Here is a 15,170-nt window from a genome sequence, read left to right on the forward strand (position 1 = left end):
CAAGCAGAGTGGATAGAGCGTACGCGACGCTGAAAACGGTGCAAGCTGGGCAGGTACTCGAAATTCTTCAAGGCTGTGGATGTTAGAATGTTGTAGTTTGATGGAGTCAGGGAAGGCGTTGGGCCTTCGCGTCCTAACTTCAACCTGAACACTGGCTTGATGATCAAGGGAGGATTAAAATAGGGCTATAGAAGAGCAAGTAAGGAACATTCACTATCCCTTAGTTTGGTTGGCAGGAAATAAGTAACTGAATAGACCAAGTTATCTATTTTCATTCTGATTTTCAGTTTTGGGATTTGATCCCCTAAAGTCCCTAGATTAGAATAATTCACTAGCATCGTGAATAGTTTGAAAAGTAGTAGTTAATTTTAAATTAATTATTTATATGTGGAAAAATATTTATACAAGAAAATTACGCATAAAATGTTATAAATAAGACCGATGATGGTAACCATATTTGATTTATAAGTCATTTAAATTCACTGCTTACAGCCACGCTTTCAATTTTCACCCCAAAAAAAAAAAAAAAGGTTGCGCTGTTGAGACATGGCTAAAGATTTTTTGAATGAAACGGTTCAATGCCTGACAACATGCTCACCACACAATTATTCACTTACGGAAAATAGAAGAATCCATTTCAAAGATATTGCCCATTGGACAGTTGTGTCAAATTCTGTTTCCATGCCAACGAGGAAATCAAAAGTACAACAGGCCAAAATAGTGATACGTGGTAATGTAGGAGGTTCTTCTACAAACAAGACAGATTTTGAGATCAAAATACCAGAAGCACAATCTCGTTCCCTTGCGTATACCATAAACATGAACTAGGAACCAGGAAATACCATATTTCTTACCCTACCTTCACCAAGAATGCGACGCAGGATGGGTTTTAGAAGCATCTATAGGTGATTGATCTTCAGTTGCGCCACTGACAGTGCTGGTAATTGCGAATATGCATTATAGACTCCTCACGTATTGATCCGTTTGTAGCCAGGCCAGTCATGAAGCTGTACTCTCATCAAAATTTCCAGTCCGTCAAGTAACCAGGCCTTGAAGTTACAGTGCTCACTTCAGCATCTCCAGCAAGCATTGCCACAACCCGGGACATTGATGGCCTTGACAATGGTGATTTGAGTGCACAGAAGAGATATCCCTAGAATTCTTTTCACTTCTTCCTCACTGAAATCCGATGATAGTCTAGGATCTGCCATAGTTCTGCTATACAGTTATTTTCATGCAGCTGCCAAGCCCGTCAACCCGAAAATCATTAAGACTAGTTGAGCTAACGCCCACACACACACACTTCGAACTCGGAACATAAAGCTGAATGCTTTTCTTTCAGTGAAAAGGTGAATGAGATATGATGAGGACTATAAATATCTCTCCATTAAAGGGAAGGCATCCAATTACTTATTTAAATACTTCAAGAGTTCTCTTGAAGATTTGGCCTATTTAGAGCCTGTGGAAGCTTCATGAAGACTGAGAGTGAGATCATTAGGAGTTTTTTACATCTCAATTATTCCTTTAACTCCTTAATTTTTTCTCAGATCTATATTCATGTTTGGGGATTTTAGAATGCATTTATTGTCATTTTTATGTGTTTTTTAATTGCCCAGTTAGGGTAGGGATATAGCTCATAGCCCAACTAGGAAACTAGTTTCTATTTCTTTTGTTTGACTCTTATAGATTTTGATTTATAATTATATTTTGATTTATTTTTCAATTATATTTATCTCTCTTGTTCTTTATGAATGTGTGCCTAATTAACATAATATCTAATTAATGGGTAAACTAGATGGATTGAGAGGTGAAGAGTGAGCCTACATATCTAGAGAGGTAGACACAAATAACTGAATTAGAAATAGATTTAAAGATTCATAATGACTTAAACTGTAGCTTTACGGTTGATAGGAGTTTGGGTTGCACGAGAATAAATTCAAAGGAACTGGCGGAAAGGTTTTCAGTCATTTAAGTCAATTAAGACAGTCAAATTTTTAACGAAACACAAAAACAACATTTTTAATAGTGAAGCTAGCAGGTCAAAATAGAGAGTGAAAACTGAATATTTTAGAAACCAAATGCAACTTACTCCTAGAAAACAGAGGTGGTAGTACATACCCTTCTAGAAGATAATCTTCTCCCCTTCCAAGTTCGAATCAGAATTGGCCTCCCACTAACTATCTCTAGGGCCAAAACACCAAAGGAAACACATCTGCTTTCTCTGTAAGGTGCCCACGCATGGCATACTCCGGAGCAAGATATCCACTATTAGTAATTTAGAATAAAAATAAAAACATGATATTATTAGAATAAACAAATAAAACACATATAAAAATTTGTCTAAATAAAAGAATAGGCAAATTAAGTCATATTGGCTTACATTGTCCCTGCTACACGGGTGCTAATATGGGTCTTTTGTCATCATATAATTTGGCCAAACCAAATCAGATATTTTAGGAATGAGCTCATGATCAAGCAGAATGTTACTGCCTTTACATCACGGTGCACAATACGAAGCCGTGACTCTTCATGAAGATAAGCTAAACCTCTTGCTACACCCATGCAGATATCATAGCGCATGGGCCAGTTGAGAGTTAAACAATTTCCTGCGACATACAAGTGACAAATATACTACGGATGATGAACAGGAATAACAAAGGCAAATGAGCATTGACACATACGCAGGCATGCAAACAGACACGAGAAGTAGATAGATAATGGTCATACCAAATAACGCTTGATCAAGACTCTTGTTTTCTAGAAACTCATAAACAAGAAGCCTTTTATTCCTTCGATGCAACATCCCTATAATTTAACAAGATTACGATGTTGCACAGCAGATATAATAGCAATCTCTGCTTTGAACTGGCTATTTCCTTGATGAGATTTTACAGATAGTCTTTTCACAGCAATTACTCTTCCATCATTAAGTGTTCCCTGGTATACAAAAACGAAAGCGGTTATCTCTATATAAAGGCTACAACTTTGGCTTTAGGACATCTGTAAATACAAATTTTATTCTTCAACAAAGTAAAAGCCATAATATTTTTTTTTTTCATCCAGACAGCCCCAATAAATCTCATTGGTAACGTTGATAATGATGAGGCAGAAATGCAAAGCAATTGTCATCCAAAATCCTTCCAGAGAATATTCACCTGATAAAACAGGTCCAAAACCTCCCTCACCCAGCTTTTTGCCAGGATTGAAGTCATCTGTAGCATTCTTTAACTCAGAATAGCTGAAAGTGTATGGCTTTGTATCAATATCTAAAAGCTCTGCAAATTAAACATGAACGAGGTTATGGATTGAAAAATAAGCTGATAGAATATAATCTGATGCTGACACCCCGTTTTCTAATAAATTTAGTAGGAAAACTTCCACTCTTATTCCTACTTTGCCTTTATTTAAGACTGAAGGCAAAAAATAAGGTAACCAAGGGCTTGTTTGGTTTCTATTCTCATTTTTGTTTTTAAAACTGTTTTATAATATAGTTTTTAAAATGTTTTTAAAACAAAATAAATAAAAATCCATTTGGTTATGTAATTTAAAAACAGTTTTAGAATTAAAAAATGGACTGATGATGATGATTATAGGCAGTTAATGATGGTGATTAATGATAGAAAATAGTCAAGGTAACTATAATTTTTAATTATCAAATGTAATGTATTTTAAAAAACAAGAAAAATAAAATGAAAACAACTTAAAGTTGTTTCTATTTTTTTGTTTTTAAAAACAAAAAAAAATGAAAACAGTTTTGAAAACAACTAAATCAAAACACTTATCCAAACAAATTTTTTAAATTTTTTATTTTTAAAAACAAAAAATAGTTTTTAAAACAGGAAAAACAAACAGGCCCAATACTCTATACTTGGACTTTCAAGTTAAATTGGGCTCATGTTTCTTTTACTCTTGGTTATGTTTGGCTGCAAAACCTACACATGGATAGAAATGCTATATGATGAAACTGGCAACTGTGCTGTTATTGTGAACAAACACAAATTATGTTCCACCCGATCTTACAAATTGCTGCCTGAAAAGGCACCAACAACAATCTGAAATGATATCTAGACACACACACACATATATATAGACATGAAATGATTTTTTTGGATAGGTGAAGTAACAATTAAAAGAGGCATGTGTGTGTGTCTGTGAATACACATTTTTTTTTTTTTTTTTACCTTCATCACCATCTCCATGAAGCTTCTTCTCTGAATGATACAGAAAACCACAATAAGAGACAGAAAGCTTACTACTCCAATACCAACAACAATTCCCGCAATCAGACCAGTTCTATCCTTTTCATTGGTTGGAGGTCTGTTGCTGACAGTGGGGGAGAAATCTACACAACACAGAAGCAGACCTTATCATGGTCATACGTCACCCTTTTTTAGTCTGGAAGTAACTGAACTTCTGCAATGCTGACTAGTAAAGTTTTACCTGGCTTAGCTCTGATTGCTGAAATAAGAGGACCAAAAGTACCTGAGCGGGTATGCAGCAAGATCCTTTTCCAGCCCAAAAGAGATGGATCTCCAGATAGTTTTCTGACACACAAGCCCGAAAATCCTTTTGACAGCTCTGAAAGAGGCCCTCCAGCTTCCTTTTTATGTTGAAATCCTTAAAAACACGATTACCCTGGAATGGGGGGAAAGCAACAAATGGATGTAAAAAACAAGGGGGCACAGGAAAGAGCAGGGATTTCAAATAAGAACATGACAAAAGACTGTGTTTTCTATTTTTAAAATATTCATACATCTTCTCTTACCAAAGAAAGGGGCAAGATTACTCTAGAATTAAAAGATGGAATACATTAATTAATAAGCCAAAAGTCTAGGATTAAAACGAACTGCAGTAAGCCAAGCATGCAAGGCTTTGGAAAGAAAAAGCCATGCATCTTGCTGAGAACCATTTCGATTAAAAAGCTTGTACTGTTTTGCGAAAGGCCCTGATATTTATCATACATTTATTTATTAGATTTGCATGGTTTACTTAACATAAACATTAAATGAAACATTACTTTAGTAATTTTTTTGAATGAATATTATAAATGAGGACAGGCAAAAGGAATAAGACTAGGTTTCTAAATCTTCTTATTGTAGATTTGCTTGACCTCCTCCTAATGTTATTCAAGAACATGTTACTTTATACAATGTTGCATTGTCACTTATCCCAAAATTTCAAGAAGAGAAAATCAGTCCAATTATGCGTACAACTAACACTAATTGTAAGAATAGTTTGAGCGTACAACTAAGTTAAAAAGGAATAAGATTAGATTTCTAAATCTTCTTATCGTAGATTAGCTCGACCAGCCTCCTAATGTTACTCAAGAACATGTTACTTTAGACAATGTTGCATTGTCACTTATCCCAAAATTTCAAGAAGAGAAAATCAGTCCAGTTATGTGTCCAACTAACACTGTTATTGTAAGAATAGTTTGAGCGTAACAACTAGGTTAAAATAACACAGCTAATGATTTGTGCGCTGGACTTGTGCTGCATGCACAAATCCTTCCGCATGACCAAATCTATCGATAGATAGACAGGGTGCTTCACTAAGAAATTTAGTGACTCCCATTTGAGCTATTACAGTCTATCAATGCCTTTAGACAAAATCATATATACCTGGATATATATATCAAATAATCGTCTTCCTAGACTTTTCCACGTAGTAGTATCTAGAATAGACATTTCTGCAAAATAGAGGGTGATGTTGTAATCCCCATTCTCCAGCCCCAGGCCATAATATCTCAAGGAAGATGGAGAGATCCGGGCAGTCTGGAAGAGCTCTGGTCCATAGTACCAGTGAACTGACTAAGCACAGAACTATTGTATAGAGGATTGTTTGACCCAGTAAACAACCCCACATTGCTAACTGCCCATCTTCTTGTATCAGTAACAAAATAAGTAGCAGGACCAAGGGCCTCATTTTCATTTTCAAATCTAGTTTGATCTGATGTTGTAATTGGAGGACCACCACACTTGATTGCAAAGTCAGAATCTGCATTGAAACATTTAAGAGGGCTCCTTCAATAAATGAAAAAAGAAAGAAGTAGTCAATTTAATTCCTTAAGTGGCATTACATTGCAGTCAAAGTTTATTTGTCTCCCCAGTAAGTACCTGTTTTTACAGTCCTAATTTTGTGGAAATGACTACCAAAGTTGGCGTGTCCAGCACCCTTTTATTGTGCCTCACTTTTTTCCTCAAAATAAGATAATAACAGAGCAGCTGGGAAGCTCAAGTTTTCCAAAGAATGATATTGGAGAATAAAGGTGAGGAAAACATGATAAACGACCAAAGACTCAAAGATGGTGTGGTATGTATTTAAAACCTTTGGGTAAACTACAAGTAACCCTTTCCTTATCCTAAAAGACCTTCGGAAACTCTTTGTAGGCCTTGATCATAAAAAAGATTAACAAAAAACAAAAAACCTACAGATGACTTTTCCTCTCCTAATTGCTTCTACGAGATCCTTTTGATTGCATCATTCCATAAAACATTCGAGCATTGATGGAATAAAAATATCATACCACACATGCAATTTGGATAAATGGAGACTTTAAAAGGATATATGTAGAGGGTACATGCGAACTAAAGAAAAGATAAAATTTAGGAGTTTGCCTCCTTGGAGTTTCAAAGGTAAAATGTTTTGGTCTAGACTTGAGAATATCAATAATGCTATTCATAAGGTTATGTGGGGGATTGCTCTTCCTTTATTGTTTTTCTTCCTGCCATAAGTGCCCATGGAAAACTGTGGAGATATTGTAATTGCAAATATTAGGAGTTATTAGTCATCATTAGTATTTATCAGTCTTTATTACATTTTTTTTTTTCCATTTTGATGTATAAATACCCCTCTATATCACACTATTGAGAATGAATGAGAAATATATTTTTCTCTCAAATGTTCCACACAACTATTCCTTAGAGTTACTTACATCTTCCTTTACCGCGATTACACGGAAAATTTTTCTGCAAGCATTCAAGTCCAGACGGAAGAGTACTGCAAGAGAAAAGAGCATACATCAAACGTGAAACCAGAAAAGTGCATGTAACTTTCAATTATCTATGGCTAGCTATTATTCAGTATTTACAAATTAAGTAATTAACTTTAGTTCGTTTAATGAAAAGAAGCTCTCTAAGACCTGCTTGGCATGATGAGGAAATGTTAAAGGTGAAAGCATTGTTTTTGATACTGTTGGTCATATCGTGTTATCATTACTGAATAATGTCCTTATTTTTCAGTTCCATTTTTAAAGTAGGGGCATGTGATAATCATTTTTATCAATAAAATCACTTTTTCTTTCTTTCTTTCTCTGTTTTTTGTTTTTTTGGGCTCATTTTGCCTCTGTAATGTGCCCCAAGTGAAAAAGCTCTGGTAGTACCCACCAAAAAGGTATGCCAGTGAACTTCTGAACTTTCCAACTAGAATAAGAAATCCAGAGCATTAATTTTATTAAGAATATTTGATTCCTGAGGCTTTTACTTACCGCCAAACCTGAGAATATAATAAACCTCTTAAATTACCTCTTTTGATCTCTAGATCTCCCAATCAAGAACCAGTTCATCCTAAGAGCTTAAGACTTATGGAGATACCCTAGGATTTTTTTTTTTTTTTTTTTTTTTTGCGTCACACCCCCTTTACATGAAAGAGCCTTGGGCAAACAAGGACTAAGCAAACGCACACTATATCTTGCGCTAAAAATATTTAATATTTAATTAATAACATAGACTCAGCAAGGGTTCAACTCTATAAATGAAGAGTCTAACACATGTCAAGAACCAAATCAGCCCAAACTTTTGAAGCTATTAGGGAGAAAAACCATTTATGTTGTTCATAATATCTCTATCAATCTCATACATACACAATCAGGACAGACATTTGACCATACAAGGCTGCTTTTGACAAATATAAACTAACATCCAAAGAATACATCTTTCCTTCAAATGTACAAATTGTAAATATAAGTTTCAAATTGCAGATTTTAAAACTTAAACTCACTTAATGCAGCGAGGAATAGGTATACACTTCTGAGATCTATTTTATAAGTAAACGTGGAATTATCTTTTCCTGTCTCACATTGACTCGTATTCTTTGCCATTAAACATACAGCATATCCAATGAAGGGATTAAGCAGGCATAATATCACCATCTGCATGTGACATGCTACGATACCATTCAAAGTCAGGTCCAGAGGATCAAAATATATATAAATGCCAGCAAAAAACTATAATGACATTATTATTAACAACAATCTGATAAGAGTAATACGTAGAGGAGTTTAATGCATAAAAGGAGTGCATGGAGGTCACAGGAAGTATATATAGGCATCCCTACACATCCATCCACTAACAGCTAACATATAGAATCTAACATGCATAACAGAGCCTAACTCCCGCTTTTCAATAACTAATCATAAGAGTATAACTCAGAATGCTATGAGTAAGCCATGGCTTTGGGCTCTGAGTAATAGCAAATAGGATGCAGGCTTTATGCTTGTACTAAACATGTTTCAAATCGTAGGGAAGATTATTGGCCAGGGAAAAAAAAAACCATAAAGTTTGCCAAAATCTTCAAAATAACAAGCAACTAGCCAATGACTCTTGATTGACTACAGGCAATAATGGACGTGAGATCAAGAGTCACATTATTGTGCAAAATAAAAAGTGATAACCAATAGGTTTCAACACAACAAATATCTATATGTCCAACCATCACCTGTAAAAATCACTATGTATAATCATTAAATAAAAAGCAAAGAATCACCTGCTATTTGAACCGTCTATTGTCAAGTTGTTAGCAACCAAATTGCTGCATATCATCCCCCATAAAAATCACCATGTTAGTTTCACCAAAACATAATGCACGCATGCATCATACATAGATACATACATATATTTATAAAATATATAGAGAGAGAGAGAGCAAGCAAATATTAAAAATGTGTTAATATATACAATATGTGAAGAGCTAAACCTTACTAAAGGTATTATCCAATTTTTCAACAATGACGTGAAAGCATGAACTCAAATTTAATTTGCTTTTTACAGTGATAAAAAAAAAGACATGAATAATTTTATTGTACTATTAAAAAAAAATTAAGAGAGAATGCCATAAAACATAGAATTATTGAGTGCAAATACTAAAGAGATTATTATATACTAACAAAATTTGAAATTTTGATCTACTATTATGTCTTCAAAATTGCAAATCTCTTATACATTCAACAATATATTTCATATCACATTTCTTTTGCTAAGCTCTTGGTATTCATGTAATGGAGCTTGATACTGTGTTTTGCTAATGTATGTTATACAAAAATTATATAGAGCAGCAAAGGGAAATAAGTAAAAGAATGGAGAAACAGAACGTAATGATTTATGAATAATTAGGATAGTGATTTATTACATATTGATAAATATTGTAACACCCTAAAAGGTTATATTCTAGTGAAATTGACTTCTAATTTCATCGTGCTAATTTCTTTGTGTCTAGTGTCTACCTATTTTCTTATATTTCTTGCTTCATTTCTCAAATGTACACTTTACATCTTTAGCAGCCACTAAAGTCTACAAAATCATTTACTGTATCATATTCAAGGTCATGAAGGACAGATCTGCTGTTTCCCTCTATATTCATTTTGCGTTGTGCTCTTCTCTGGGCAGCAATAAGAAAATTGAAATTCGTCTGCTTTCTCCTTCTCCTGCCCCCTCCCCTCCTCACTCGTTTTTCTTCTATATAAACTTTCAAAATAAAGATATAAAATCTATAGAAAATACATAAAGAATTGCATGTTTGGTTATAGTAAAGCAACGAACTTTTGAATCTAACAAGAAATGGAAATCAAGTGGGGGAAAAAGAGAAATATTGATGATGATGATGATGCTGAAATACTTACACATGTAAATTTGGTTGGTTTACCCAAGAAGGAAGGCTTCCTGATAGACTGTTGTAGGACAAGTCTCTGCAAGCATTCATTCAATTTGGTTAAGTAAATACCTCATGAATGACAGACAATAAATTGAAGCATTAAGCTTTTACTAGAATTAGTGTAGTGTAGTACCAGAAGCTTATGTTAAAATTGACATGACTTGACAAACTTATATTTCACAAGCAGCATGATAATGAACCTTTAGATATTAGCCCCATAGATAGATGTGACCACATAAGTGGTGAAGCCTTATGCATTTAACAGGTCGAATCCTGCTAAAAAGGCAAACAAAATTTGGCTTTTTTATTTGGGATTTGGGTTGGAGAGGAAAATGAAGCTCTTAAGACAATGAACAATGGTAAATTATTAGTCCTGATGGTGTTCCAATTGAAATTCGAAAGTGTTTAGAAGAGAAGTGTATATTTTCGTTCAAAACGCTATTAAACAAGAATCTGAGGTCCAAAAAAATGATAAAGGAATGAGGAGAAGCACTTTGATGCCTTTATACAAGATAAGGGGATATCCAAAATTATGCAAATTACTAAGGGATACAGCTTAAGCACCCAATATGAAATTATGAGAAAAAGTGTTTTGAGCACAGATTAAGAAATGAGACTTTATTTTAGAGAATCAAATTTTGATTTATGCCAGGACTATCTACAACAAAGGCTATTTATCTTCCATGAGGCATGTGGTTTTTATTAACTTGGAAAAAGCTTATAATCCCAAGAGAAGTGTTGTGGAAGGCCCTGAAAAAGAAAGGGTTCATGTTACATAATTCAAGCTATAAAGATATGTATAATGGGTCAACAAGTGTGAGAACTTATGTAGGCGAGACATTGCAAAGGGATTTCACAATAAGGAATTGGCCTACGCTAGGAATTATCCTTGAGCCCTTCCTTGTTTGATCAAGTTTTGGATGTTTTGACAAAGCACATACAAGAAGAAATCCCTAAATACATGATCGGTGTAGTCTTATTGAGGAGTCAAGGAAAAGGTCAACTCTAAACTTCATTACAAAGACAAGCTTTGGAATTAAAGAGTTTCAAATGGGCAGAAGCAAAACAGAATATATTATACTGCAAATTTAACAAGTTAGAAATGATCTGGAGGTGAAAATTGAAATGAATAATAGACCATACCACAAGGGTTTAAATTAAGGTATCCAAGATTGATTTTACAAAATAAGGTTAAAAGTTGATGGAAATGTTATGTATAAAAACAAGCTGGGGGGTTGATATGAAGAAAAGCATTAGGAGTTATTTATGATCCCAAATTACCTACTAGGTCTAAAGAAAAGTTTTATTGAACCACTATAAGACCAACAATACTTGGTAGTAAATGTTAGGCATTGGAGGGACAAGAACAAAAATTATGGATAATAGAGATGAGAATGTTAGGATGGATTTGTGGTCATACAAGAACAGAAAAGATAAGATCCATGATGACTGTATATGAGGAAAAGTTGGCAAAGCATTATTGATGAGAAAAGGGTAGAAAATCAATTAAGGTTGGTTGGACGTGTGCAAAAGGGATTTCTTGTTGAATGATACATTCAAAGAGTAGATTACTTACTGATAGAACTCAATGGCATCATGTGATCTATGCAACTGATTTAACTTAATGGAATAAGGCTTGTTGTTGTTTTAGTGTTTGAATTGTAAAATTCATTTAAGATATAAGATTTGCTAAGCATCAATAATATATTAATGCAGATGCAAACAGACATATATATACTATATACATGTATTGTACATATCATACCACATTCTTAAGGCACTATGATGTTTGCAGTGTGTAAATGTCAAGAATACTCACATATTGCGAAGAGTTGATGAGCTTATCTGGGCAGGGATAGTACACTGAGGTTGTTATTTCCAAGAGATCTGAAATTGGAGAAAGCAAATCATGCTTTAATCCAATCATGGAAGCATGTCAGGAAATCCATAATTAATTACTCAGGCATGGCATATATTTTACAAGTATGCTAGTGAACTCAGATTGAAAAGTGATCTCTGAATCTGTCCCGTGATATTGTTGAAGCTCAAATCCCTGAAAGAACCAGCCATACATGTAACATGTATGATATGGGTTTGAAAGACAAATACAACTCAAGACCATTGATCAATAATAGTAGCAGCAACAGCAGCAGTAGTAATGGTAATAGCAATTATAATGATTCCACCATACAAAGTTGGTCATATTGGAGAGAATAGAAGGAAAAACGGAAATTGGACAATTAGTGAGGAACCCTGGTGTGGTGAATTAACGAGTTTACCCTGAGCTAGTAGCACAGACATCGAGTTCCAATCCTAAATCACTCAGCTTTATGAACATTTCATTTGATAGAATTAGTATAAAAAAGTAAGGCTTGTCCTTATATTGATATATTCAGATTGGATATATCCTCTGATTATATTGTTTTCTGGCAAACAAATTGAAGAAAAATGGCAGCTATGCTTCTGCAATTATCATTACATAATTAAAAAAAAATGATATAGGCCATTTATAGGGACGATGGCTACATAGTACAGGCCAACCACTAGAATTTCAAGAAACAACAGAATTAAGAGACACAAATAGATTAAGGAAACTAAGAAAGGAAATAATGAAAATGATAGGCAGACTTGATTGAAATTGGCAAATTTAATCATCTGATTGCAGGGACAGCAGCGCAAACAGCTAGTAGTAACTATCCTGTATCTCCAATGCAAATTTAATTTTATGGATAGTTTATGTGTATCTGAAGAGCTACATAAACAGGTAATACTCACAGCTGGGTCAAATTTTGAAATTCACCAATATTGGATGGAATTGAATCAGAAATATTGTTATTCCTCAATAGCCTGCAAGATTTGTAACGAGATTGTTATGCTACATTCAAAAGGAAAGAGCGGGGGATTATCTCTATTTAGCTGGAAGACTCCGAATTATTAGACAGGCCATGTCTATAAAACTTACAAGGTATTCAAAGACTTCATATTCTTATAAATGCCAGTGAGGAGCTCCCATTAGATATTTCACTTATTCTCCTACATTTGAATATCATATAATTAGCTCCAATAAATGCACAGAATGAATGGAAGCAAATAGTTATGGCACTCAAACTCTGTAAGAGAAGTCAGATTGCTAAATGATGGTGGTATTGGTCCTTCAAAAGAATTACCCAGAAACCTCCTACCAAAACATACAGCAATTCTGTTTAGTGATTACACAAAACAAGTATTCATACTTCACATCCTAAAGAGTTTTCTGTATATAATTTATTTATAATATAGAAAAAATTACTACTCTTTTCATAGAAATGGAATTCCATGATGAAAAGGAAAACAAATCAATAATATAAATAGTCATCCAAAAGCTATATTTTAATGCCAAAAACTCGTTAGCTCAAAGAAGTTCAACCCCTTTGTCAATCCATTAGGGAAAGCCCCAAATTATTTGCTAAAGATGTGACAGAATAAATTTCTGATTAAACTAGTAAACTTGCAGATTAGCAAGACAAACCAATGTTCAATGAAAATGCCACTTCATAATTGAAAAAAGGTTCAACTTCTTTTTAAAAAAAACAAAAACAAAACAAAAAAAAAGGTTACTGATAATGTAATCTTACAAGTCTATCAGCTTAGACCAACTTCCTATGAAGTCAGGTATCCTGCCTGTGAGTTCCATGTCTGAAGCCCACCTGGACAAACAAGTAAACTTTTTAGTTATTGTCATCAAGATGATACGGAGACCAAAAACGGGAGGGAGATAGTGATATTCTTACAATGTTTTCAGGTTTATAAGATTAGCAAGAGTGGGAGGAATCTGACCACTAAGCCCCGAACTATCTAAGTGGCTGCAGATAAATGTTCGTTGGAATTTATATCATCTTTTTAAGATAAAGAAAGTTTATAACAACTTTTGATGATAAATTTGTAAGATGATGCTTTTTTACGTGAAAGGATATAACAGCTGACATGATCCAGAACCAACTCAAGGATTATAAACATAAATTAAAACAAAGCCCATGGCTTAAAATTATGGAGATGAAAAAACCTATTCTTATAAGCCCAATGAGGGACTTGTAATTCGGTCATAAAAAAGTACAGATGCACAGACTGTGGAACTTACAGTTGTTGAAGTTTCACCAGATTCCCTAGTTCGGATGGGATAGAACCTGAGAAGTTGTTTGATCCAAGAGCCTGCATAATTCACAATAATTAATTTGGATCTTGAACAGTATCATCCGGATATATTTCTCACAAAAATCATGATTTTGATAAAACAGAATGGTCTTCAAATTAAGCTGCGTGGTATGTCCTTCTTTATCAATTCCAGATGTTCACAAGACCCGTTTGAAAGGAAAAGGACAAGAAAACAACATTACATCAGAAATATGATAGAATCAGAATCTATGGAAAGGGAAAAAAAAACACCAAGCTGTCATTTAAATCACTAGCAAAAAAGTTTTTAAAAAATACAAGAGGCGGAAAAAGGAAATTGCCGCAAGGAAAAGCGGATAACGTACATGATATATGTAGATTAAGTAAGATTCCCAATTCCTTCGGAAGCTTCCCTGATAAAGAATTGATGCCAAGGTTCCTAACATGGATAAATGTACATTAAACTGCGAGTTCCTGAGTATGTATCATAAAGTACAACAAGCAAGTCCAAATTCTCTCCATTTGAGACAGAACATGAGTCACTACCATTGTATCAATCTGTATGGTTTGAAAGTTTGAATTTTTTTTCTTCTTTCATTTAAATTAAACGAAACTATTATTAACATTTAATAAACTATGCCCCAAAAAAAAAACTGAACAGCATAAATTTGCTCAATTGACCATCTTTCCCGCCAGAAATTGGGAGGACCCTTAGATACAAGAAGTACATAACTTCTAATTAATTGGCCTTACAAGTACTGCATGCGAGTTAGATTTCCAATGGCTGGAGATAGAGAACCCGTCAAGTAATTCTGGCCAAGGTTCCGGAATGCAATTTGAGAAATTAGCATGCTAAGAGAGACAGGGGGATTAACAAGAAAAAGAATCTATTAATTAAAAACATAAAAATAAAAACCCTTTCCAGGAATGTTAGCAAGAAATTTGAGTGAAACCAAGCCTGGAAACTGGTGAGGCAAGAAGCTTACAAATTGGTAAGGTGAGTCAGAGTCCATAAGCTCTTTGGGATATCCCCAATAACATCCAATGCAAAAACCCTCCTGCCATAAAAATGCCAGAAACAAGCGGAATAGTTT

The 15,170-nt window shown here is 34.2% G+C and overlaps 1 pseudogene; it reads right to left on the reverse strand.

The window, feature by feature from the left end:
* Positions 1 to 957: 957 nt before the first annotated feature.
* On the reverse strand, positions 958 to 15,142 carry LOC129295260 (probable LRR receptor-like serine/threonine-protein kinase At1g56140; annotated as a pseudogene).
* Positions 15,143 to 15,170: the final 28 nt, after the last annotated feature.

This window comes from Prosopis cineraria, unplaced genomic scaffold, assembly GCF_029017545.1.
Source record: "Prosopis cineraria cultivar Desert tree isolate PC_DT_omini unplaced genomic scaffold, ASM2901754v1 PC81, whole genome shotgun sequence".
NCBI classification, from domain to species: Eukaryota; Viridiplantae; Streptophyta; class Magnoliopsida; order Fabales; family Fabaceae; genus Prosopis; species Prosopis cineraria.